General features: G+C 38.3%; 1 protein-coding gene across 2 annotated transcripts in view; it reads left to right on the forward strand.

The window, feature by feature from the left end:
- The window catches only part of LOC136848862 (atrial natriuretic peptide receptor 1-like), a 454,893-nt gene that overhangs the window by 35,957 nt on the left and 394,314 nt on the right, over nucleotides 1–24,622 (forward strand). Inside the window, exon 1 of one of the 2 annotated variants that reach the window (XM_067121690.1) lies at nucleotides 9,701–9,951. The exons of the other annotated variant lie outside the window; for it this stretch is intronic. The gene's annotated coding sequence lies outside the window, so the exon portion shown is untranslated. Of the gene's footprint in view, nucleotides 1–9,700; nucleotides 9,952–24,622 lie in introns of those variants that run through there. 2 annotated transcript variants of the gene reach the window in all.

The following is a 24,622-nucleotide window of genomic DNA, read 5'->3' on the forward strand; positions in this document are numbered from 1 at the left end:
GAAAAACGTAATCACTAATTAAAATACCACTAATTCGAATATCACTAATACAGGAAAACAAATCCCTTACTTAGATATATGGGCGTCCCGGTGTTGTTGCTCTCCCAGCAGGGAGACACTTCCCCTTCGCTTCGTCTCTCTCTTCTAACAAACTCACAAGACGCAGTCGTTCAAATTCCTCCGTCGTTAGGATGGTGGTACTCCTCTTGCTTATGGCAATGGAATTGCGTGAATGCACTACACGGTACGAAAATCCGAAAAGGAAACGCGTCACAAAGCACTGGGTTACTAGGATATCACTTGGACCATAACAACATCGAGATTGTTTATTGGTAAAGCCCGACGCTCTGTTTGGAACTGTTACCTACTTATATAATTTCATATTTCCTAAAATACGCAGTAAAAATGTGTCAAGAAATATAAAATATTATATGTATATTACTTGAAATAAAAAAAGCTGTGATACCGAGCTCAAAATGTCGAGATACATAGATATATATTGAATTTTTTTATATTTTGTTTGATAATTTTTTAGAGAACGAACAAGCTCTTATCGTAGAAAATGGGTAGTTTAGTAGGGCACGGAAGAAATTTCTCACTTTCTACAACCCAGAATTGGCAAGTCATAAAGACATTGTACGACAATTTGCAGCTCACAGGGCGATATCGAGATACATAGATACATATTTACTCTGATATTATATTTTGAGAGAGAGATAGTCAGTTTTTATCGTAGATAATGTGCAAGCTTGGGGGCGCTTGCGCTCTGCTGGAAGGTTAGAAGCTGTTAGAGATTTTATTTATTTGGGATAGCGAGAGAAGAACAGGTTGTATGAAAGACCAAAGCCCAGAAAAAAGAACAATTATAGCCGGACATTAACAAGTAAAAAAAAAATGCGCCGAAGTTTCTTCGGCGCAATCGAGTTTTCTGTACAGTGTATAATGCCGCATGAAACTCTCAGGCGCGACCCATGAAACTCAACTATATATATACATATTTATACATATACTTACATCTATATACATATATGTATATGTATGGATATGTATATGTATATACATATATATATGTACATATATTTATATATATATATATATATATATATATATGAAAATTTTTTTAATTAAACTGTAGTATTCCAATAAGAAGCAAATCTGCAGTAAAAGAAAGGGCACCGCCGAAATACGTACAGTGTAAAGATGAAGAGACGAGACGCAGAAGAAAGGTCGTGGGCGTCGGAGCAACAAAGTGGAAAAATGTCCCCTTAATTATCAGCTGTCACATTTCGACTGAATTTTTTCATACGTTGAATAAGAAGATACAACAAAAAAGATATGTTTTCCAGTATCGTAATAATATTAAAGAACTTATTTCCTGAATTGTTTTTCGGATGGGTTACCTGCCGTAGTAATCTTTTGTCAAACGACTTTTCCACAGAATGACTCTTTTTCTATTTTAACGGTGCATCGTCTAAACAGCCCTGTTTAAATTTCCTTTCACTATTTTACAGCACAAGCTACAGATTTTCACTTTCCACTGTACTGCATTGATCTTGTGCCGTTTTCCAAAGTGGTAGCGAGTGGCATTACCTATAATATATTTCTCAGAGCAACCTAGACAGTCTCATGTTACAAAATAGGCAACAAGAATCCTATTTCAGGCTTTATTTCTAATATAGCACCTTACTTTTTATATTCGTTTTCTCCTTATAAAATGCAGTGTTCAGGTAATGTAAGGGTATGCTAATAAAATCAACTTTAGACTAAAACTTTACAGAGGAATTGGCGCTGTTCCTTATTCACTGTATAATATTTTTTCGTCGAGGGAAGTTTCTCTAAACGGAACATTCACTTGCAAGAAAGGGAACTATCAGGATAATTCACGGCTGGTTCTAAAACGTTTGCTGCGGACCTAAGAATTCAACCATGAAAATTCGGAGAAGAAGATCATATGTTTACATGCTTACGAATAGCAAAGAAACCCAGTGACGATTTTATTCCTCGGCTTCGAGCTTTTGAAAGCAACCCGCTCCAGAGAGCACCTTTTCCTCAATCTGATCAACCTCTTTCCGGTACAGAGCTCCGAAGGAAAACTCAAGCGGGTCGTTAGCGAGGGGGGAAAAAACATCCTTTGAAATTGGCATTTCTTTTGAAAGGAGTTCTTGCCGCTGGGATGGCACTGTTTAAGGAATGAACAACATTACCTGCCAAGGGAGTTATTTTATATGCTGAAGAAAAGTGCCGAGAGAAATAATAGAAGAAATGGAACCAAGCCTACACAGGAATAACTGTTTAGTGTTGCAGCAACGGGGTTTGCAAAGAAGTAATTGCTTCTCCTGTGGGTCAACGGTGTTTAAATATGGGAGTAACCCCTTTTGGCAAAACAACAACTCCCACAAAGCATATTCACCAAAGGAATAATACAGACAAATATATAATCCTGCTTTCTGAAAAAATAAGACTCAAAGTTATTCGATAGTAACTAGGCCAACCAAAGAATAATTAGGTCTACTAACGTAATTTGTTTGCAGAAGATATATCCGCTCCCTCTGCAATTACTAAGTTAATCGAAGGGGTAACAATGTCTTCCTCCGCAGTGATCATGTCGTGCCAAGTAATATAAGCCCAAAAAGGGAATAACCATTTCCACTGAGGGAGCTTCGACGTTTACCGTATAGGTGACGCTGATTAATACCCAGGCTGGTTGCTTGACCTTAACTTACAAGTTTTTTCTGTGTAATTATGCCTCTCAGATGAATTTCATTTCGGGGAAAGCTGAAGATTAAATGTGTTAATATTATTTCTGCAAGCCGTATAATACCGGCACTATGCTACTGTGTATGATAAGAAGGGTGCTGTGTGCGCATGTGCGCGTTTTTGAGAGTGAAAATGACACGAGTTTATGTTTACAACGTTAAATATCAAAAACATGATCTCTATTGTTGGTCTCGTGAATTTCCTGCCATGTTATATTCTCTACGGTACACAGAAAAACTCTAAAACCCCCGTTTGAGAGAGAGAGAGAGAGAGAGAGAGAGAGAGAGAGAGAGAGAGAGAGAAACAGTTCGAGCCCTTGACATTTTCTCGAAAGGCATCAGGAGCGGAGATCCTGAAGTTCTCTTCAATAACGCTGAGTTATGTCTAATTACGGCTGACTAAACGATTCGCATTGTGGGAACCGGAGATCGATTTCAGGCGGCTCTTCCTCTTTCATGGAACAGCCGTCTGGTGCTTTCGAGTGAACACACTTGGAATAAGTAGTCTGACACGACGTCGTCGCTGTCGGTGATAAAAGCGAACTTTGATTGCCGTTCTCGGTTCATTTGTTTTTATTCGAATGTAAAGTTCTGTAGGAATTTCGTTTCTCAATCCATATGCTAGTAACGACCTGATGGCATTTTGTAACAGTGTAAACTGTTGGTCATAAACATTTCGATGGGCGGTGAAATGAGACTCCAACTGAAGTATAAGGTTGTTTTATATTTAGCAAAGCATCATGTCAACATTCAAATGAGAGAAAATGGGAATGGTTAACAAACAGAAAATAGATAATAGCCTAATTTCAGAAATACTCTGAATCCCGCGAACTTGGTTCCTAGGGTGGTTTTATAAAACACGAAAATGAAACATCTCTAAACTTGGACTCTGGATGAAAATGAGTACAGGCGACAACGAGTACAGAAGAAGTGTCAGTGAAATATAAAATAACTAATCAATTAAATTTACAAACTGTATATTGTATGAGCTGCCCTGTTTCAAACCTTTGTTTTTGAATTTCATTGGAAAATGGTATTTTGGTTTTTACGACGATGTGTGAAGTCTTCACAGACTGCAAACTCTTATGCTAGCAGATGAACTGGATTGAATGTTGTAATTTACAAAAGCACGATGAGCCAGCTCTCCGCTATGGAAGTGAAGTGTGCATGTTTAAAGGAAAACGGATAAAGCTTTTGAAACAAATTGAGCAGAGTGGGTTGGATAAGGACTCAAATGTTGAGAATAGTGATATAGGTGATTAATAATGAGTTTAGTGCAGCTTAACAGATGGAATGTTGTGTTTTTGAAATGGTTCTGATGAAGTGAAGAGAATGGAAGACGATAGGCTGATAAAAAATTGGCAAAATTTGGAAGTATTTGAGCATATATAATTACACAGAGACACACACACACGCATATATATATATATATATATATATATATATATATATATATATATATATATATATATATATATACATACATACATACATACATATACACACATATATATATGCAGTATACATCCATGCATTATGTAAATACATGCACTGTTGTGTGGAGATCCGTTCAGGCTTTCCAGTCTTCTACAGGCAATCAGTTTCCCTGGCAAAAAACATCTATATCTCAGGCACTGTTTGCACAGATGTTGCTGCTTCTCCAGCAACGGCCCCTCGTAAAGAAACAGCTGTTGTCCCAAGATCCATTTTTTTTTTTCAGATAATATCTGCCTCAGTAACAAAGTGGGTATAGAACAGTAGGATATACGAGTATGCAAATCACTGACTTAGACTCCAGTTCTACGATAAGCCTAGAGGTACTTTTTTATATTTTTTGTGAAGAGAAATTAGACTTATAATAAATGACGCATACAATAATTATATCTTCAGGGAAATCTTAAAATCACGATTACGTTAAACAACAGTTCAACTGAGTAAGCACTTCTTCATGCGTTTCATTAAACCGTAATTCAATAAACAAATCGTAGAGATCATAAATAATCGCTAACCATCCCTGAATCAGTACATATAGTGCCTTTTTGTTAATCAGTAACATTGTTCATGTGTTTTTATCCTGAACGTTTGATATCTAAGAAAGTCTCGCAGTTCATGTCGCCGGTATGAATTATAGCTTAATATACGAATGTGAAAGAGTATATTACTCACTCTCACTCACTCGGGCCTCTTGGTGGCCCATAGCCGCTTGCACCGGACCACTCCAAGTTCCCCTGCTAAACGCTGCATCTCTCCAGTTATTTTCAGGATCTTCCTCCTCCACTCCCAATTCTCTTAGATCTCTGAACACTCTCTTTCCGTCTCACCCTCGGTCTCCCTACCGGTCTTTTCCCTTCCGCTGGTCCTTCCATAACCACGTTAGGCATTCTGTCCCCTTCCATTCTCACCACATGTCCAAGCCCAACATATCCTCTGCGATCTGACATAGCCAGTTTTTAGCGTTTGGTTAAATCTCTCATTTCTCTGTTGTGCCTTCCTCTTCAAACACTTTCATTTGTATCGTAAATGGGGCCTGTTATTCTAGGCAAAATGTTATTTTCAAAAACCAGCAGTCTCTGTTCTTGACGTTTAGCCAGTGGCCAGGTCTCACAACCATATAGGCCTACAGGTAGTACTACTGGCCTGATAATGGTGTTGTAAACTCTGAATGTGGTAGACCTTGTGATGTATGTTTTCTTTAAAAGACGTTGTAGGCTGAAAAAGCATCTGTTCCCTGCTGTAATTATAGCCAGAGCTTCTCTCTCCATCTCATTTCTGGATGTTGCCATGCTTCCTATATATTTAAATTCCCTCAAGTTCTCTATATCTGCCATATTTTGTTGTTGCTGGTTATTCCTTGACAGTCTCGTCATTTTGGTTTTACTTCCACTAATCTCTAGTCCCACTCTGGCAGAAGTTTCTTTGAATGGTATATACAAACGATCTTACTACTCCTGTAGCATACTTTAAGCAAGTTTATAAGATTTTCTGGCATACCAAATTCCTTCATAGCACTCCACATTGATGGTCTATGGATGCTATCATACGCTAGTTTAAAGTCTACAAAAACCTGCCACATATCTCTATTTTACTCCCAGTGTTTTTCCATTATCTGTCTAATAATCAAAATCTGGTCAATTGTTGATCTTCTTTTTCTGACTCTACACTGATATTCGCCCAATGCTGTCTCTGTGTAAGGTTCTGATTTATCTTATATAATTTTGGCTAGTACCTTATAGCAGGTTGGGAGAAGTGTAATCCCTCTATGATTAGCGCAGTCTGTCTTTATGAGTTCAGACTGGAAGTCTGGTCTTGGCCATTTTCTCTATGGAAAAACCTTGAACTAACTACAAAATAATATCAAGAAGAATGGCTAGTGAAGTTCTTCCAAACACATGAGAACGCTATGCCAAGTAAGAACAGACATGTCCCACTATCTGAAGGAAATATTCTGAGAAGTATTTGTGGTAGCGAAAATAGCACGCCCACGCATGGCTAGCGTACCCTAGACAACATTGTCATAATTTGTCATTCTAAAATGCTGATAGATCATAAAGTTTCGCTTTCCACTTTTTTTTTTTTACTTATTATTCGTTCTCGTTTGATTAAATTACTCCAGAACTGATTTGATATTGTACCCAGAAGGAATAGCCACGTAAAAACACGAAGAGCTTACGAGCGAAATGTAAAAAATCAGTAAGTTATTAGCTTAAAGATAGCGAAATATATTAACCGTAGATAGAAGTATTATTTACCTGTAGAGAGAGAGAGAGAGAGAGAGAGAGAGAGAGAGAGAGAGAGAGAGAGAGAGAGAGAGAGAGAGAGAGAGAGAACAAACGTCGAATACACTGCGTTATTGTTAATGAGGTAAGATTACGCAGTAGTGCACTTATAATCATATATACACCTGTAATACATATAGGTATATGTATGTGTGCTTATTCACTCATAAATTTAAATATTATACGAACATGATATACATTAAATGTTCAAATTCAGATCATTCTGCTGTTCAGTCCTCCTCTTCCTCCTCCTCCACCTCCTCCTCCTCCTCCTCCTCCTCCTCCTCCTCCTCTTCTCCTCAAATGTCTTTGAAAGGCCGTTCTCAGCGTCTCCTAATCTTGCAAGGTACCAATTATGCCGAGCTAACTAGCAGGAGCTTCTCTGAAAGGGACAGACGCAACTTGGTTCCAGTCAATGCTTGCAAGGCCAGTATCACTCCTGTCCCTTTATCTTACACACAGCCGTTCAATTTAACATCTGAGAATTTGGTATATGAACTCATAAGGTCTACTAATTCTGTAGTACTGAATACAATCAGTGTATCTTTGAAGGATGATGTCAGAGACCTGACAAAGTCTCCCTCTAGGCTGTGCTTGAAGTGGAATGTAGTTTTCTAGAGTAGAACAGAATGTAGAATTTAGGCCAAAGGCCAGAGTAAGAAGGCTTGAAAGGTGTAACAGGAGGAAAATCTCGCAGGTGCACTATGAATCAATTGTTAGAGAGGATGGAAAGTCAGATAGAAGAAAGAGAATATGAACGGAAGCACAGAAAAAGGAATGAAAGAGGTTGGACCCTGCAAAGATCCTTTAGTATGCCTACAGTACACCACGTGAGGTGCGCTGGCGGCACTATCTCCTACGGGGTGTAGTTTTCTAGGTTGCTAACAGCGACTGTGATAGCAAACTGCAAAGATATGCAAATATCTTGCGGTAAAGAAGAGCGAACATTGCAGATTTCGCCCAAAACCTAGGCCTAAAAACGTTCCTGTCAACGGCGCCTTGAGAATAGTGAGGAATTTATCCACCTTTGCATGGGGTTCCTTTCACACGTGAGTAGGCTCTCCAGCCACAATCTTATTCGAGACGAATCACAGGAATCCGCCTGACGTATAACCAAACTCTTGACTCTTAATGAACTTGGTCACAAGTTAGGTGCACTTACTTTGGTCTGTAGATGCTACAGTGGTAATTGGTCTCGAGAAATTCGTGACTGCTGCACGTCGTCTCCAGACTCATTGCCTTATATCCTCTAGAGCAAGTCATGGCGGCTCACACAACATGCCACTCAGCAACTCAGCGCCAGCCTGTTTCACGTCAGTCAAATGATTTTACTTCAAGGTGTGACATTTCCTGCCTTCCTCTATATATATATATATATATATATATATATATATATATATATATATATATATATATATATATATATATATATATATATATATATATATATATATATGTTTCCTGTATCATTTTACCTGTACATTGTTTGGAATAGTTTATGTCTTCATTTTGTACGGAAAATCCAGGGAAACATTTTCATTTAACATACATCTAAGCCATTTAGCTGGAAATAAAACCAATTGTTTTCATTTTTCTGTCTGGCAATGTTCAACAAATATTGTCAAAAACTATCAAATTTTATACGGAACATTTTCATAGCTGGAGGTACTGCGTATACAGAACGGGTGCAAAATTAATTACGTGTCAATATACGTAAACAAAAGTTGTAAAAATCCCTTTGGGTACTTTTTAGAGCGTGATGGAATTCTTTTGCGTGATATTTCATACCGATTGGCTGTTCGATATTGTGCAGAACGATGGTAATATCTCTCCGCATTCAGTTTATAAAAATAAATGTGGATATATTGTTCAGATTAATCATCGCAGCTATTCGGGACTCTATCCACTCTTCACCCAAGTATACTTTCAGATTATACTTTGCGGTGTCTTTCTAAATAAAAAAAATAAACTGGAATAACGGAATAGAAAGGCAAATCAAATCCATCTGTATGCGTTGCCATACTTGAGTGATTATTTATATAATAATGATGTTTTTGTTATTCATTAGTAGAAGAAGAAGACGAAGATTAGTGAAGGGCAGAGATTACGAGCAGCATTTCAAATGCCATAGCGATATCAACAGAATATTACTAAGTATCTTGTTATTAATACGTTTTCATTACCTATCTCTCTTCTGTAATTATAAAATCCGGATGGATCATTCTTATTTGTCCTCCCCGGGTGGGGGCCGGGGTAGGTAGGGGAGAGGGAGGGTAGGGGAGACATGACGGGCAGCGCCGGGTTCCAACGGCAGCGTAGCGCTCGCCATCAAGCTCGTTTGAAAATAATATTTTGCCGTCGCATGAGATGACTTTAAAATAAAGCAAAAGATAAGTACAAGGCAGAGATAAATCAAACTGTATATTCTGAGACGTAATTCACTTTGCCTCGTGTGTGTTCAGCAAGCATCCTGGATTCGTGGAAGGCATTCATCATGCATGAAGATCGTTCAACGAATGTATTCGAATCTTGTTTACAAACTCCTCGGATACATAATAGTCTGTTCTCTGCATAGCTTTCGTCGAAAATGAGATCAGGGTTTGCACTCCTGAACGTCCTGTCCTTTTTGTTCACCGCATTTGAGCGGGATTGAGCGAAAAAATTTCGTAAACTTTCTATATGACAGTTCAGGTGGAAGTGAGAAATATACTTTACTTTCCTAATACAGTACACATTATCTACGATAAAAACTGACTCTCTCTCTCTCTCAAAAAAAAAAAAATATATATCGGTGTAAATATGTATCTATGTATCTCGATATCGCCCTGTGAGCGACAAATTGTCGTACAATGTTTGTATGACTTGCCAATTCTGGATTGTAGACGGTGAGAAATGTACTTCAGTGTCCTACTAAACTACCCATTTTCTACGAGAAGAGCTTGTTCGTTCTCTAAAACATTATCAAACAAAATATAAAAAAAAGTAAATATATATCTATGTATCTCGATATTTAGAACTCTTCATCACAGATTTACCACACTAAATACTATATATATAATATTTTATATATTATGACATATTTTTACTGCGTACTTTCGGAATTATGAAAATATATAAGTAGGTAACAGTTCCAAACAGAACGTCGGGTTTTACCGACAAACCATTCCCAGTTTGTGATGGTTCTGTTCCGGTGTAACATCGTAGTACCCTGTGGCGCGTTTCCTTTCCGGATTTTCATACAGTGTAGTGCATTCACGCAATTCCATCGCCATAAGCAAGAAAAGTACCAAAGTACCATCTTTATGAGGGAGGAATTTGAACAAATGCGTCTCGTAAGTTTGTTACGAGAGATGGACGAAGCGAAGGGGAAGTGTCTCCCTGCTGGGAGAGCAACGACACCGGGACGCCCATATATCTAAGTAAGGGATTTGTTTTCCTGTATTAGTGATATCCTAATTAGTGGTATTTTAATTAGTGATTACGTTTTTCATAATATTACAATAATTATTAAAGAAAACAAAGCTTGATTTTACTGCAGTGAGTTGTCGTCTGACAGGGGACTCGTGTAGGCTTGGTTGTCCTGCGTTTGTTTACTTGATCCTTGATCCTCGCTGTTGTTTGTTTATTTGCCTCTGCAATATCTGAACGGAAAACATATACAGTGGCAGCGTATATAGGTTATGTAGAAAATGTATATTGATAGCATATACTTTCGTAGGTTACGAAGAAAACTTTAGGGTGAGTGTGAAACGATGGGGACAAACCTCTCCTCGAACACCATGTCCTGGCCTAACCTCATCAGGGCATTTATGTTTATCATTTATATTACGAAAAAAATTTCGCACTGGTAGCATATAGCCTGCTATTTTTTATAGGCAGCATATAGTATTTTTTATAGGTTATGGAGAAAACATTATATTGATCGCATATATTAATGAATTTTTATGAAAAAACTTTGCACTGATAAATAAAGAATACATATATATATATATGTATATATGTATATGTATATATGTATATATTATATATGTATATATTATATATGTATATATTATATATGTATATATTATATATGTATATATTATATATGTATATATATATATATATATATATATATATATATATATATATATATATATATATATATATATATATATATATATATATATATATATTACTGTATTACAACAGTATAATATGAAGACAAAAAGGCCCATGAAATACTATTTGAACCGTGCAACCAAATATTTCGAGCACTTCCTTCTGTGCCCCTGTTCACTGGTAAGGTATGGGGAGATGATGTGTTACAAGTTTAGCCTTTATATGCTGCCACACCTACATATGCTTTGTATATATACTCTTGTAACGCATCATGTGTCCATATTTTACCTGTGAGCATGGGCACAGAGGGAAGTGCTAAAAATATATGGTTGCAATGTTCAAATAGTGTTTTATGGGCCTTTTTAGCTAAATATATATATATATATATATATATATATATATGTATATATATATATATATATATATATATATATATACATTATATATATATATATACATTATATATATGATATATATATATATAATGTATTTATATCATATATGTATACATATATAAATATGTATACAAATATAATTATGTAATATATATATATATATATATATATATATATATATATATATATATATATATATATATATATATATATATATATATATATATATATATATATATATTATTTGTATTATTGTATTCTGAGGCTGGTTGGAATGCTGAAACTGTATTTTTTTGTTAACTGCCTTAAGGGCCAACACCTAGTGCTCAGAATATAGCCTATGCAGTAAATGTAATGAATAAACTGACTTACCTTAATATCACATCTAAGCAAACAGAGAAGTGGAGGTCACCTTTTAAAAAACCAGTCAATAACTTTAAACTGAATTTATTTACAAACGGAGCAATCAGGAAATTACTATGAAAAACTAACTTAGCAGCAAGCAGGGCACATACAATGTGCGATAACTGTATGGGCTACAGCACTGAAATAGTTTGACATGCAGAGGAATTTGCTGCTGTTGAGACTGGTTGAATGATTTTGGGTAGTTAACGCAGTGGGATTTGCAAAGGGGGTACTGTCTCCAGTGCCCCGGGACCCCTGAATCAGAAGACTTGCACTTATGAAGATGGCAGTTATACATCTAAGGCTATTTGGTTCACAGTGGCAGGGGCAGGCCACTCGAAGAGCCACATAACAGGATTCTGGAAGAGAATTCCAGGTTAGCATTCAAGTCAAATGAACTTCTCTCACATGAAATTACTTATGCACGATGGAGGGATTTATCAGTTAGACTGGATTAGCACCTGGTAATACTATGGTGGAAATGCTCTAATTATTATCACTGAACTAGTTTAATTTGAGCTTTGGGCAAGTCATGAGGGCCAAATGTGCATGCTAGGCTGTGGGAAGCAAAGGGGGTTTGTTTTAGGAGAATGAAAAGTTGAAAATACTGAAAGTGGAGAGAAATTCCCGACAAGAAAAAGATAACCGGCGGTCAATTGCTACTTTAGACGTACCTTATTGCGTCTGTGCATGGAGCTCGCTTGCAAAAGAAGAATTTCGGCTGCAGAAGTCCCGAAACCTTGCCAGTGTGGATGGCAACTAGACCACACTAACTACATGTGGCTACGGTCTTGCTGGACGAGTGTGTGTGTCCAGGCAGGGCACTATCTGTCTCCCATTCGGGTTCAAGCTTGGGGGTCCAGTACATTGGTTGATCTGAAATGCAATTTCAGCCAGCAGAAATTTCAAGTGGAAATAGGTCTTATGGCTAAGGCTACTAGGGTCAGCATAGCAGCCCAATTATGGTCCTAGCTAGCCTTTCTGTCTGTAACAGCTTTCTCCCCCCGCCCCCTCCAAAATCATACGATGCTGGGGCTAAGAGGTCAGTATGGTCCCCCAAAATCAGGCGATATGGGTTAGGCCTATTTAAGTTCACCCCTCCTAGTGAAGCCTCCTCCAGCCACCATAAAATTTAATTTCCTAGCGAATTGGGTGAAGTGACGAATTTTCTAAATACGTGAATATATATGTATATATATATACACTATATATGTAATATATATATACTGTATACATATGTAATATACATATAAACATATACATACATATATATATTATATATATACATATACATATATGTATATATAAATATATACATATATACATATACATATGTATATATATGTACATGTAAATACAGTATATGTGTATGTATATACATATGAATATACATGTATGTATATAAGTGTATATACTGTACATATATATACATATATATGTATATATACACATGTATATATACACATGCATATATATATATATATATATATATATATATATATATATATATATATATATATATATATATATATATATATATATATATATATATATATATATCATTACATTCTGGGGCTGGTTGGAGAAGTGGGGGTTTGATTAATTAGGCTATTAACTGCCTTGAAAGCCAACACGAACATCTAGAATGTATATAAGTAGTAAATGGAATGGATCAAACTGACTTACCTTGATCATATCAAATTGAACAGAGAATTGGAGGTTGCCATGGTTGAGGGGGAAAGTTACCCTGTAGTTACTTTACACTGAATTTATTTACAAATGAGGCAGTTAGGAAATAGGATGACGGAGCAGCAAACAATGACACACAATGTGCAATGAAAGTAGACAGTGCGTAGCAAATTGATGAATCTAAGTGGCTGCTGCCCTGAAATAGTTAACACGCATTTGACTGTGGAGGTTGCTACTGGTTAAAGGATTGTGTCTCTTTTTTTGCTGTAGCACAACGGGGTGAGAAAGGGGGGGACCGTTTGATGCCCTGGACTCCTAAACAGGAGACTCTGGCACTGGCAGGATGGCAGTTAGACATCTAAGCTAGGGGTTTTTTGTTTAGGCAGGGACGCAGACCATCATAGGGGCTGGATAAAGTATGGGGGCTAAGGTGTGGTATTGTTTACCCCAAATCAGGCGATCTTGGTGGGGTAGGCCTAACTCAGTTCACTTCTGTCATGGTGTCTTCTCAGCCACTGTTAAATTTGAATTTCTATCGAACTGAATAAAAGGGATGAATGGAATAGGCTATATATAAGAATATATATACATATATAGCCTATCCATGTATATATACATATATATCCATATATATCCATATATATCCATATATATACATATATATACATATATATACCTATACTGTATATATATATATATATATATATATATATATATATATATATATATATATATATATATATATATATATATTAGTCACCATTTGTTATGATGTTACCTCCATTTCTTATGATGTTCTTCTCTTTATTTCTTTTATAGTTGCTTTATCGTTTCTGGCTTTGTTTGTTGTTAGTTGTTTGAGTCCCAAGAGGCTTAGGAAGATGCAGTGCAGCTTTTCTTACTTCACTGACACACTAGTAAAATAACACTGTATATAGGCTATATACAAGTTAAATATATATACAAGTTTAGTATGACTAAGGATCGAAGTGTGAGCCTTTCTTGAATGTTCTTAACCCACAACTGGTGAGGTTCACGACTTCATGCCTCTAAGGCTCAATGATCTTCTCTATCTGCTTCTGTCTATCTGCTTCTCTCCTCTTGAAGCTTGCTTCTGAAGGTTTTTCAAAGGAAATGCCCGTCCCACCAATAGGTGGGCAATAGCTTCTGTTCCCGCCTTGTAGATGTCCTAAGTGGTTGGAGATTATCTAACGACGTCCCTTTGGGCTTGATTAAATGACTTAATTAATTCCCTCCTTCGTGGGTGGGACTAATGACGTCACTGGATAATAATGAAGACTAGTACATAAATCAAATCTCATTGTACAAAATATTCAGACAACTGCACAACATAACTACCATCTTTGAATCTGTGAAGATCGCACGTCTCACACAAAAAACTGCTGTTCCACCAGCGAAGAACAGTTTGCGCTAATACTGCTAATAAAAGTCCCCCAACGAATCCGTAATACTACACAACATTTCGTGAATCCGTAATACTACACAACATTTCGTGAATCCGTAATACTACACAACATTTCGTGAATCCGTAATACTACACAACATTTCGTAGTATCTTACGATACATGATAACATGGACGAATTTGTTCTTATGTCTCACAGCCAGTGTATGAACTGAACTTAGAACAGCCCAATATTATTCCCCGAAATGTGACATCGTTGCCGTGCAACCTGCAAATACCGTGAGGTTCGAATGCAACTCAAGTTATACTTTACACAAAGCATAAGTCCAGGTAAAATTGCCTATCACCCACCTGATATCTGGCGATATAATCCCTTACAACTGGAAACGTCACTAACCTGACACTGGAAATACTGACTCAACAGCACATGCCGTGTAGGACCTTCTGAAATTGACAGTGCTTATTCCTGACCGATTCTTATTATTATCGACCCAAGCAGTATATGCAAAAATAGAAAGAAAAGACTAACATTAGCACACACAATGGGCACAAAAGATGTCTGGCGATGGGTAATGTAATGTAACAGTATATATATTAACAAATATACAAGTTCGGTGATACAAGGCAGGGTTACGGCACATACAAGAGGGTACTGGATTTGATGGTGGCATGATTTTATGTCTTGCATACACAGAGATACTAGAAATGTACCATCCGACTATTTAATAAATATACGTCAAAGATCAGTTATTTCGGCAGATGGACAGCTAATGTAATTATTGAATATCAGTGAATTGCTCCAGCTGCCTTAGTGACTTGGTTACAATAATAAGCTTTTTGATTGTACAGCCAGTGATTATCAAAACATTGCTGGGTGCAGAGTGGTCTTTGAAGTATGCAATCATTGGCTGCTCAATCCATGATGCCACCACGGCGGCCAATGGATCTGCTCGTCTCACTGCCCGGCCTAGACGCGACCTCTTTTCATATTGTTTACGAAGGCTTCCTGTCAAAAAAATATAACGTTCACCTTTGCTGGAACGTAACTACTTCGAAGCCTACCAGTATGCATCGCGTCCACCCAGCCTTAATGTTCACGTGCTTCAAAATAGGAACTTTGGTCATGTTTTATAATAATAATAATAATAATAATAATAATAATAATAATAATAATAATAATAATAATAATAATAATAATATTTACTCTATCGAGAGAATAATACTGCTTACAGAGTGACAAGTAGTTTTAGAAAAATTTCTTGAGGACTGATCCACTTTAACTTCTCACTCTCTATATAATTTTAAACTAACAGGTGAGCTAAGGGCTTCACATTACCATTTCTTTCAAGACGCAGCAGCGTACATAAAATATGACAAGACATTCTCAGCCAAGCAAGCCCTACCAGTGCAAAAGTTTCCAAAGTACAGGTCCTCGAGGTTAGCGAATTCGTTGCTGTTTATGAAGGAATAACAAAATCTCCTGAGAATGATGGGCATCCTTTGTCGAAGGATTTCCTCCTTAATGACAGGGGCCTTAAAGTTTCCGACGCTATCGAATTTCGTAACTTTCCCCTTGGAAGTTGGCCGGAACAATGAGGTATGAAAATACAATATTTGATGGATCATGTGTTTTGGATTATACGCCCAAACGGAGCGAAAAGGATGGACGCAGGCTTTACCTTATCTAAAGCATTGCGGTAAGAGAAATGGCATGCATGCAAGCGCACGCACGCGAATATCTCCTTGAAATGAGGCTATGATAGGATAACGAGGCCAGAATGGAAAGAGAATGGTCGCCATTAGAGAAGATTCATGCAGGATTCAGGATGTGAAAATGCAGAAAATTTGTAAAAGTTAAATGAGAAAGAAAGGGCGCAGGAGGCTCCCAGATGTTGTGGAACTCAGGAAAAACGACCAAGGAAACTTTGCAGTGAATGGGGAGACTGTAGAGTAAAATTAACTCTGAAAAGTGAAGCTAGTCTAATGAACGGAGGTAACAGTGAAAAGTTTGAGGTGATTACCGTGTAACGCATGAGAATTGAATAGGTATATATGTGCTAATACGTTGTTTCGGTGACGGAGTAAAAAGCAGGTGCTGAGGTGGAAGTATATAACACGTTTTTCAATATCAGTGAAGTCTGTGAAAGTTGGCCTAATGTAAGAGAACGATTTAGCTTACTTAAAGTGCTGGAATTCTTATTTTGCTTTTTTTTTTTTTGCTGGAATTTACCTTTTGTTGTTTGCTGGAATTCATCTTTTGTTGTTTGCTGGAATTCACCTTTTGTTGTTTGCTGGAATTCACCTGTTGTTGTTTGCTGGAATTCATCTTTTGTTGTTTGCTGGAATACACCTCACCTTTTGTTGTTTGCTGGAATTCACCTGTTGTTGTTTGCTGGAATTCATCTTTTGTTGTTTGCTGGAATACACCTCACCTTTTGTTGTTTGCCGGAATTCACCTTTAGTTGTTTGCTGGAATTCATCTTTTGTTGTTTGCTGGAATTCGCCTTTTGTTGGTTGCTGGAATTCATCTTTTGTTGTTTGCTGGAATTCACCTTTTGTTGGTTGCTGGAATTCATCTTTTGTTGTTTGCTGGAATTCATATTTTGTTGTTTGCTGGAATTCACCTTTTGTTGTTTGCTGGAATTCATCTTTTGTTGTGTGCTGGAATTCATCTTTTGTTGTTTGCTGGAATTCATCTTTTGTTGTTTGCTGGAATTAATGTTTTGATGTTTGCTGGAATAAAGAACGAAGGTCTTCAGACACCCACCATGTGGAAGTAATGTGCTAATTTCAATCTTGAAAAACTCGTCCTACCAACATTTAGTTCAATTTACTTTGCTAGATCCGGGAGAGAAATGCCACATGAATTATACCAGCCTGATCCAGAATCCGGACTCGATATCGCCACTGCATTCATTTCAAGACACGAAAAGAATGACGAACGAGAAGAGCAAACAGGCAGGGATTTTATAAGAAAGGAGGGGAAACGCAGTTTTGCGCGGACCGAGACGCAACTAAACACTGTATCAATTTGCTCGAGAGCGTCGCAGTTCTGCAGCAGACGTGGGCGATTTCGGTCCTTTTCTCGCTCTGCAAATACTCCTTCATATTTGCCATAAATTCTTGATTCTGCAATACAAACACGAGACTATACTTCACTGTGATAGATGTTCATAATGGCGAGTGCCAGTCAGACGTGGGTAAACGAAAATCTAAATTGACTCATTTCTGTGTAATTCGCTATACCGGAGGTCACGTGATAATGAGGTTATAATATATATCAGTTAATGGCGACGATAGGCAGCTGATACATACAGGTATTTGAGAGTAAAATAAAGGTTGACGTCCGATGAGAGAGGTGTCACAGCTGGAAGGTGCAACCATCCAGATTTGTCCTCGTCGCCGAGAGGTGTACCTCTCGGATCCCGTTTGCCAGGTCCAGTGCTATGGTGGGTGCTTGCAATTCATGTCCCTTGTTATGAGAACACACATTCCATTGCTAAAAGGCTTTTGCAGATTGGAGACTGTAATGTCACACACAATCAAGTCTTCCTCAGAGTTGGGGTGCAAATCATTCAAATGTTTTCAGCGGGATGGCCAGACTCTCTTGGTGGTCACTCTACAGTGAAGGTAACGCATATCAGCATAAGTTTTAGGTGGCATAATGGATAAAAAATCAATCACTGCTGCTTTGGCCGTTCTGGCTGTATCTTACTTTTTAGGTCACTCCTTGCAAAGGAACCAACACTTCTCTATATGCATAATGAAGAAGTTGTTTCTTGATTATTATTGCTGATTGTCTTCCCAGGTCGTAAGGTCTTAGTCGACAGACACATCGGTGATAGAACACAGTCGAGGAACTGCAGTGTCATTGTCAGTCAGGTGGGCAATGGGGCCAGGGGCATGAGTCACTGGAATGTTTCCTGCAGGTCAGCCACGCCCTTGTCGATGAACAGTCGACATCGAGGGACCTGCTTCTCGGCACAGGTGGGACGGTAGACTCTTAGGTTTCTCACATTGCCGGCTCAAATTCGTGGCTGGAATAATTAGCACAATGACTGGGAATCACCTGATTGCTGCCTTGACCAGTATCTGGCTACCTGATTGCTGCCTTGACCAGTATCTGGCTACCTGATTGCTGCCTTGACCAGTATCTGGCTACCTGATTGCTGCCTTGACCAGTATCTGGCCCCTGATTGCTGCCTTGACCAGTATCTGGCTACCTGATTGCTGCCTTGACCAGTATCTGGCTACCTGATTGCTGCCTTGACCAATATCTGGCTACCTGATTGCTGCCTTGACCAGTATCTGGCTACCTGATTGCTGCCTTGACCAGTATCTGGCTCCCTGATTGCTGCCTTGACCAGTATCTGGCTACCTGATTGCTGCCTTGACCAGTATCTGGCTACCTGATTGCTGCCTTGACCAATATCTGGCTACCTGATTGCTGCCTTGACCAGTATCTGGCTACCTGATTGCTGCCTTGACCAGTATCTGGCTACCTGATTGCTGCCTTGACCAGTATCTGGCTACCTGATTGCTGCCTTGACCAGTATCTGGCTGGTGGGCGAATTAGTTGTTAGTCTCTGGCGGGCGGGGGAATTAGTTGTTAGTTTTTTCTTTACATGTGGAGTGAAGAAAGAAATTTTGGATGTTGGTGCTTACTGACTGGCCACCTACGTATATGAGGTCATAGTTGACAACCTCCAGAAGGGAGGTGCTGTGACATCAAGCTTCTCCAAATATCTTTGGACTGTGGGGTAACAGCTGAGGAACAACATTGCCACTTGAATCTCGGTGTTGGTTTAAATCATTCTCTTCAGGAGGGAGTGAAATACTATCTTGCTGACCAGAGTTGTGTCAGTAGAATACGAATGGGAAGATTAGCACCTCATAGGTGTACGGTCATCAAAAAGGCGAAAAGAAAAAGGGTAAAAAATTTCCCTCAGCAAGTTATGGAAGGCTTGCCTTTGCTTCCTGTTCACGCTTTTTCTTGCAATCAACAGCTTTCAAAACTAAGCCTCAAGACATTTTGGAACATGTGTTAATTGTTGTTTTAACTCAAAAGGGAAACTATGCCAAATCAAATAGTAGGAAATGCATTAACAGATATACTACTACACATATATACATGTACTCACCCACTCACGCACACGCTCCAAGCCAATAAAAATATTGAAGAAATAATCATAAAGAACCCCTTCCTACTGAAGGGCACTTACTGCAATAAATATAAACGTCATTATGATTATAAGGAATACAAATTATTCCGTGAAAGGCAATAAAGTAATGAAACAGAAAAGAATAGAATATGAAGAAAGGAATACAATTGCCGATTCACTAACGCCCTCATCAACTCTAAAGTACATTGGCAATAAGGTACCATAACTAATGTATGTACAACTATATAAAAGATATAATTCACACACAAAAAAAAACACGACATGAAAGTAGTGTAAATAAATCTAAATGAAAAGATTAGAAGGGGGTCAGTTAGACGTAAGAGAGAGAGAGAGAGAGAGAGAGAGAGAGAGAGAGAGAGAGAGAGAGAGAGAGAGAGAGAGAGAGAGAGAGAGAGAGAGGTAAACTTGAAAGCAAAAATAAGAAGATTACATAGGCATTTTCTCCTCTGAACTCTTAATGCTAATAGGATTAATTCGGAGGTCAGCGTTGTCAGCTTATCGCACGGATATATTGTGCATAGAACTCAGCCGTAAACAGATGTGAGAATTTAGCTTACGAAAAAAGTCTAAAAAACCACGTCAAATTCTATATAATTTTTACTAATATTCTTAGTTCCTAATGTAAACTGCGCATTTTTCTTTTCAAAGCGCGTGAAAAAGCGAGGACGTCAAATTAGCCCGACTCCGTCCGCTGATTTTCTTTATTCGACTGAAATTAAATTTTCCCGATGCTTTTGATATTGCCTTGGCGTGGGCGGGAAGGGCGCCCTCTACGGGCGAGGGCGGTTAGTAAATAAGTATACCTCCCAGCACGTCTCGCTTGCTTCTTGTCAGTTGGTAGTCACTTATAACAAGTGAAAAGTGCGCCGAAGTTTCTTCGGCGCAATCGAGTTTTCTGCACAGCCACTACAGTGTATAGTCAAGGCCACCGAAAATAGATCTATCTTTCGGTGGTCTCGGTATAATGCTGTATGAGTCGCGACCCATGAAACTTATACCACAGCCCGGTGGTGGCTAGGCCTATATCGTTGCCAGAGGCACCGAGAGATAGATCTATTTTCGGTGGCCTTGGTTATAGCAAAATCCATGGGGTCCTTTGCAGCCAGGCCCGCCCACTGCACGCCAGTAATTGGCTAGCTCTTGAAAAGGGGAATGGCGTCACGGCGTCACACTAGTTAACCGTCCGAATGATTGCCAGTATGGATTTGACTCTGTTCGGTCATGTTGAGCTCTGTGCAAGAATGATGACACCACAGGTTTGAGTTCCGGAATTGTGAAGCGTGCAGTTGCTTTCTCCGATAAAAGATATACTAAGTTATATAACATTACGATCTTGGATCATTCTGTCCGTCCATCCTTTTTTTTTATTTTGTCATGCGTAGCCTAATTCCGCAAGCATCTTGCTTTTTGTTTTTTTAAATTGGTGTTGGCCTACATAAACCATTCCACATAGACCACATTAATTGAAGTGAAGCCAGTTCCGATATTAGGGTATTAATTCATCATAATCCTGCATGTCAAATGTTGATATCATTGAGAGATTAGGCCTACATATAAAATTCTTATATTTTGAGGCAATGCAGGTCATAGGCCTACACGTCAGTTTCTTATATTTTGAGGTGATGACAGGGCATGGGCCTACGCGTCAATTTCTTATTGTAAATAGTTTTCCACTCATATCTGTTGGAAATAGAGTAGCTTTTAATTAGCATAGTAGCTCCGGCTCCAGGATATATATGATATATAATGTATATGCATACGGTGCAATGTACACGTACAAGCATGTGTATATACACATACATGTGCACTTGCGTCGATGGCCGCAGTAAATAAATAAACCACTTGTACTACAGAGAATAAAAGTAAAATTTGTGGTCATGTCGCCGATGGGACACATAGACCAATCATAGGACTGTATCAGCCTTACACACAACTAGCGAAGTGCTCGCAATGAACGTTGAAAATATATTTACAAAAGGGATAGTAAATTCTATTACTGTGATGAGTAAACACAAGGCTGCTGTAGCATTTCTATGAAAATGAAGGCTGTGGTAGGAAGGTACCATAAGATACTTAACGAAATAAGAAAAAATAAATATTTGAAAAAGTTATGTATGAGATGACCCAAACCAGTCTGCGAGTAGCCCATGATTCATTGGCTTTTGGGGGCATTCTTGGAGGTTACCCTGTTGGACAAAAGGGTACATAAGTCAGCTGAATTGACTCTTGATGGAAGGAAGATTATAAAAGTGTGTTACTGTTTTTCACAGAGCTGGACTGAAAGGTGCTACGGCTCCGCCTGATAGGCTTCAGTACACCCTATAGTATGATTCACGTTTTCTTTTTTATTTTGGGAAAGTCTCTCTCTCTCTCTCTCTCTCTCTCTCTCTCTCTCTCTCTCTCTCTCTCTCTCTCTCTCTCTCTCTCTCCTCATGACGATTTTCAGACGACATATTTTTAAAATGTGCGCAGTTTCCGTAAATCCCACACTTATTTCTTATGCGCACATATCTTAAGGAGGAGGGCCAATATTCACAGAGCTTCTTTAAGCAAAAAATATTCCCCAAGCACCAAAGTTGGATGAAATTTCAAAGGTTTAATCACAAGACTTGGAGAAATGCCTAAAACTGACTCGTACCTCTCAAGCTATTTCATATTTGTTCAACTTAACGAGAGAAGTTAGGGAGGAAGTAGCGTGTGAGAAGTCTTAAGTGGTTGTCCATTCCTTAAACAAAGGAAAGAAAAATATTCCGTTGCATCGAATGAAGCGTAGCAGGGATTTGATAGAATTTTATTTTCAGGCACACAAACACTGATTAATAGGAGCAATTCTATATATAAATTCTTTAATTCGACGAACTTATTTCATATGCAAATTTAAATCTGTTAAGAAAACCTACTCAAGAGCGCTAGGAGTTACAGTTAAATGGCCCAAAATAAAGAAAATATCGCTTGAATGTTTCATCGGATTCGCGTGGTGTTGCGTCTTATCAACATCGTGAAAACGACACTAACCAGGACATTTGACAAAAAAATCGCCGCTGATTTTTAAGTATTCATATTATTTTAATTGTTGCTTTTAGTCTTGACTGCTACTATGACAACTCCCACTACTGCTAGTAATAATAGATATATCATTAATATATTTTTTACTTGTATCTCTGAGTAAGAAACAAGCATAAAAGGTCATTAACTTTACAAAACTGGCTTCCACAGAATCGAAAGTTCATAGGGGAAAGAGGAGTTAACTATAGGAACAAACAAACAAAGTTAACAAACAAACAAGGATTTAAAAGCAAGATCAACAATTCAAGTCGAAATAATAAGGCAAAGGGGGCATGGCACTGCTCAAACAGTAACACCGGCATTTATGTTAACTACGAAGACCATTCTAAGGTTCCTAAGCATTAAAAAACAAGACTCCTGGTTGCTGTTAAGGATGACACCGCGACACCTCACGGGAATATGGGTGCCGATGCTCCGGCAAAGGGAGTAGCGCGCACTTACGGTGCCCTAACGAGTCCGGGAGCTTCATTACAGTAGTGTGGCAACGTATGTTCTCAGCAGTGCGTCCGATTTCTTAACGTAAGTTGCGAGGATTTTAAGCACAGAAGGTGCATTTACGAATAATGATCTTTACTCACATACTTCGGCGTTGGCGTGAGTCATAAATACAGTTGATGAGAAAGGAAACCACTAATTAATGGTGGGCAGCTATATTTATAGCTATTATACAAGAATCGAAATGTTGTTGGCCCTCCGTTGAAACTCCAAGTTGACAAACTCCCAAGTGGAGGAATCTTTTATTTGCTTCGCTGTCAAACTTTGAAATGGTCCTGTGGCAGTATTGCTGGTATTGATGCTCATGGGTTTATGAGAGGCTCTGATACCTCTGAAACGAATGAATTTTTCGGTCCTTACTTTTTAGCATTTGTTTATTTGTTTCTCATTTCAGTTACTTGTGTCCTGGTTTTTTCTTATGTGCTTTCTCGTATGTGGAAAGTTGCCTTACATTTTATTGCTCTTTGCTTTTTTGGTCTACTTGAACGTTTGCTCGTTCTCAGTCATAATGATAGTAATACAACAAGTTAGAAAAAGAGAGAGACACATTTGGAGAATGCATCGCGCGAGAATCAACAGCGACATTATGAAAAGTATTTATCATGTTATCATTTACTGGAAAAACCTGCTGCCATCTTATTCCAACTGATAATCAGCCAGGCATTATTCAGTCAGTCATACAGTCCTTGTGTTGCATTGCATAGTATAAAAGTCCCTGTCTGATTCAGACTACTTCTTCCTCACTCTGTCAGAATTAGCTTGAAACAACAGTTACAAGACTCGTAAAACGAAGCCTCTTGAGTTACAGGAGCTGAAGGGATTTAACGGTGGGGTCCACAACAGTAAAATAATGAGTGCTATAAGGCAGACAAATTGTTCGTCTTAATCTCCCTTTCTCTTCCGTGATTCACCTCTCTCTCTCTCTCTCTCTCTCTCTCTCTCTCTCTCTCTCTCTCTCTCTCTCTCTCTCTCTCTCTCCTGTACGAATTTTCGCCCAGCTGCGCTATCGTTTCCCAAATAACCCACAACAGCAAGGGCTAATATAGCGCGCACGGTAGACATCTAGGATTCATTACTTAAATTGTCCTAACGTTTCTATAAAAAGATTAGTAGGACCAATCCTTACCAGACTACACAGCTTCATCTTAGCTGATACGAAACGTTTTATTGATGACAGACGCTCAACGATCAAAAATAATCATCAGTTCCTGTTACTTTCGGCTGACATTTCCGAGAAACAAAAGTGAATTGTTACGAGATGAGAAAGCTCAGACGTCCTCGGGAGAGAAGCGTCAGGTCGATTTCTTGGATGACTTGCTAAGATGAAATGGA

The sequence above is a fragment of the Macrobrachium rosenbergii genome, chromosome 19, assembly GCF_040412425.1.
Source record: "Macrobrachium rosenbergii isolate ZJJX-2024 chromosome 19, ASM4041242v1, whole genome shotgun sequence".
Classification (NCBI taxonomy): Eukaryota; Metazoa; Arthropoda; class Malacostraca; order Decapoda; family Palaemonidae; genus Macrobrachium; species Macrobrachium rosenbergii.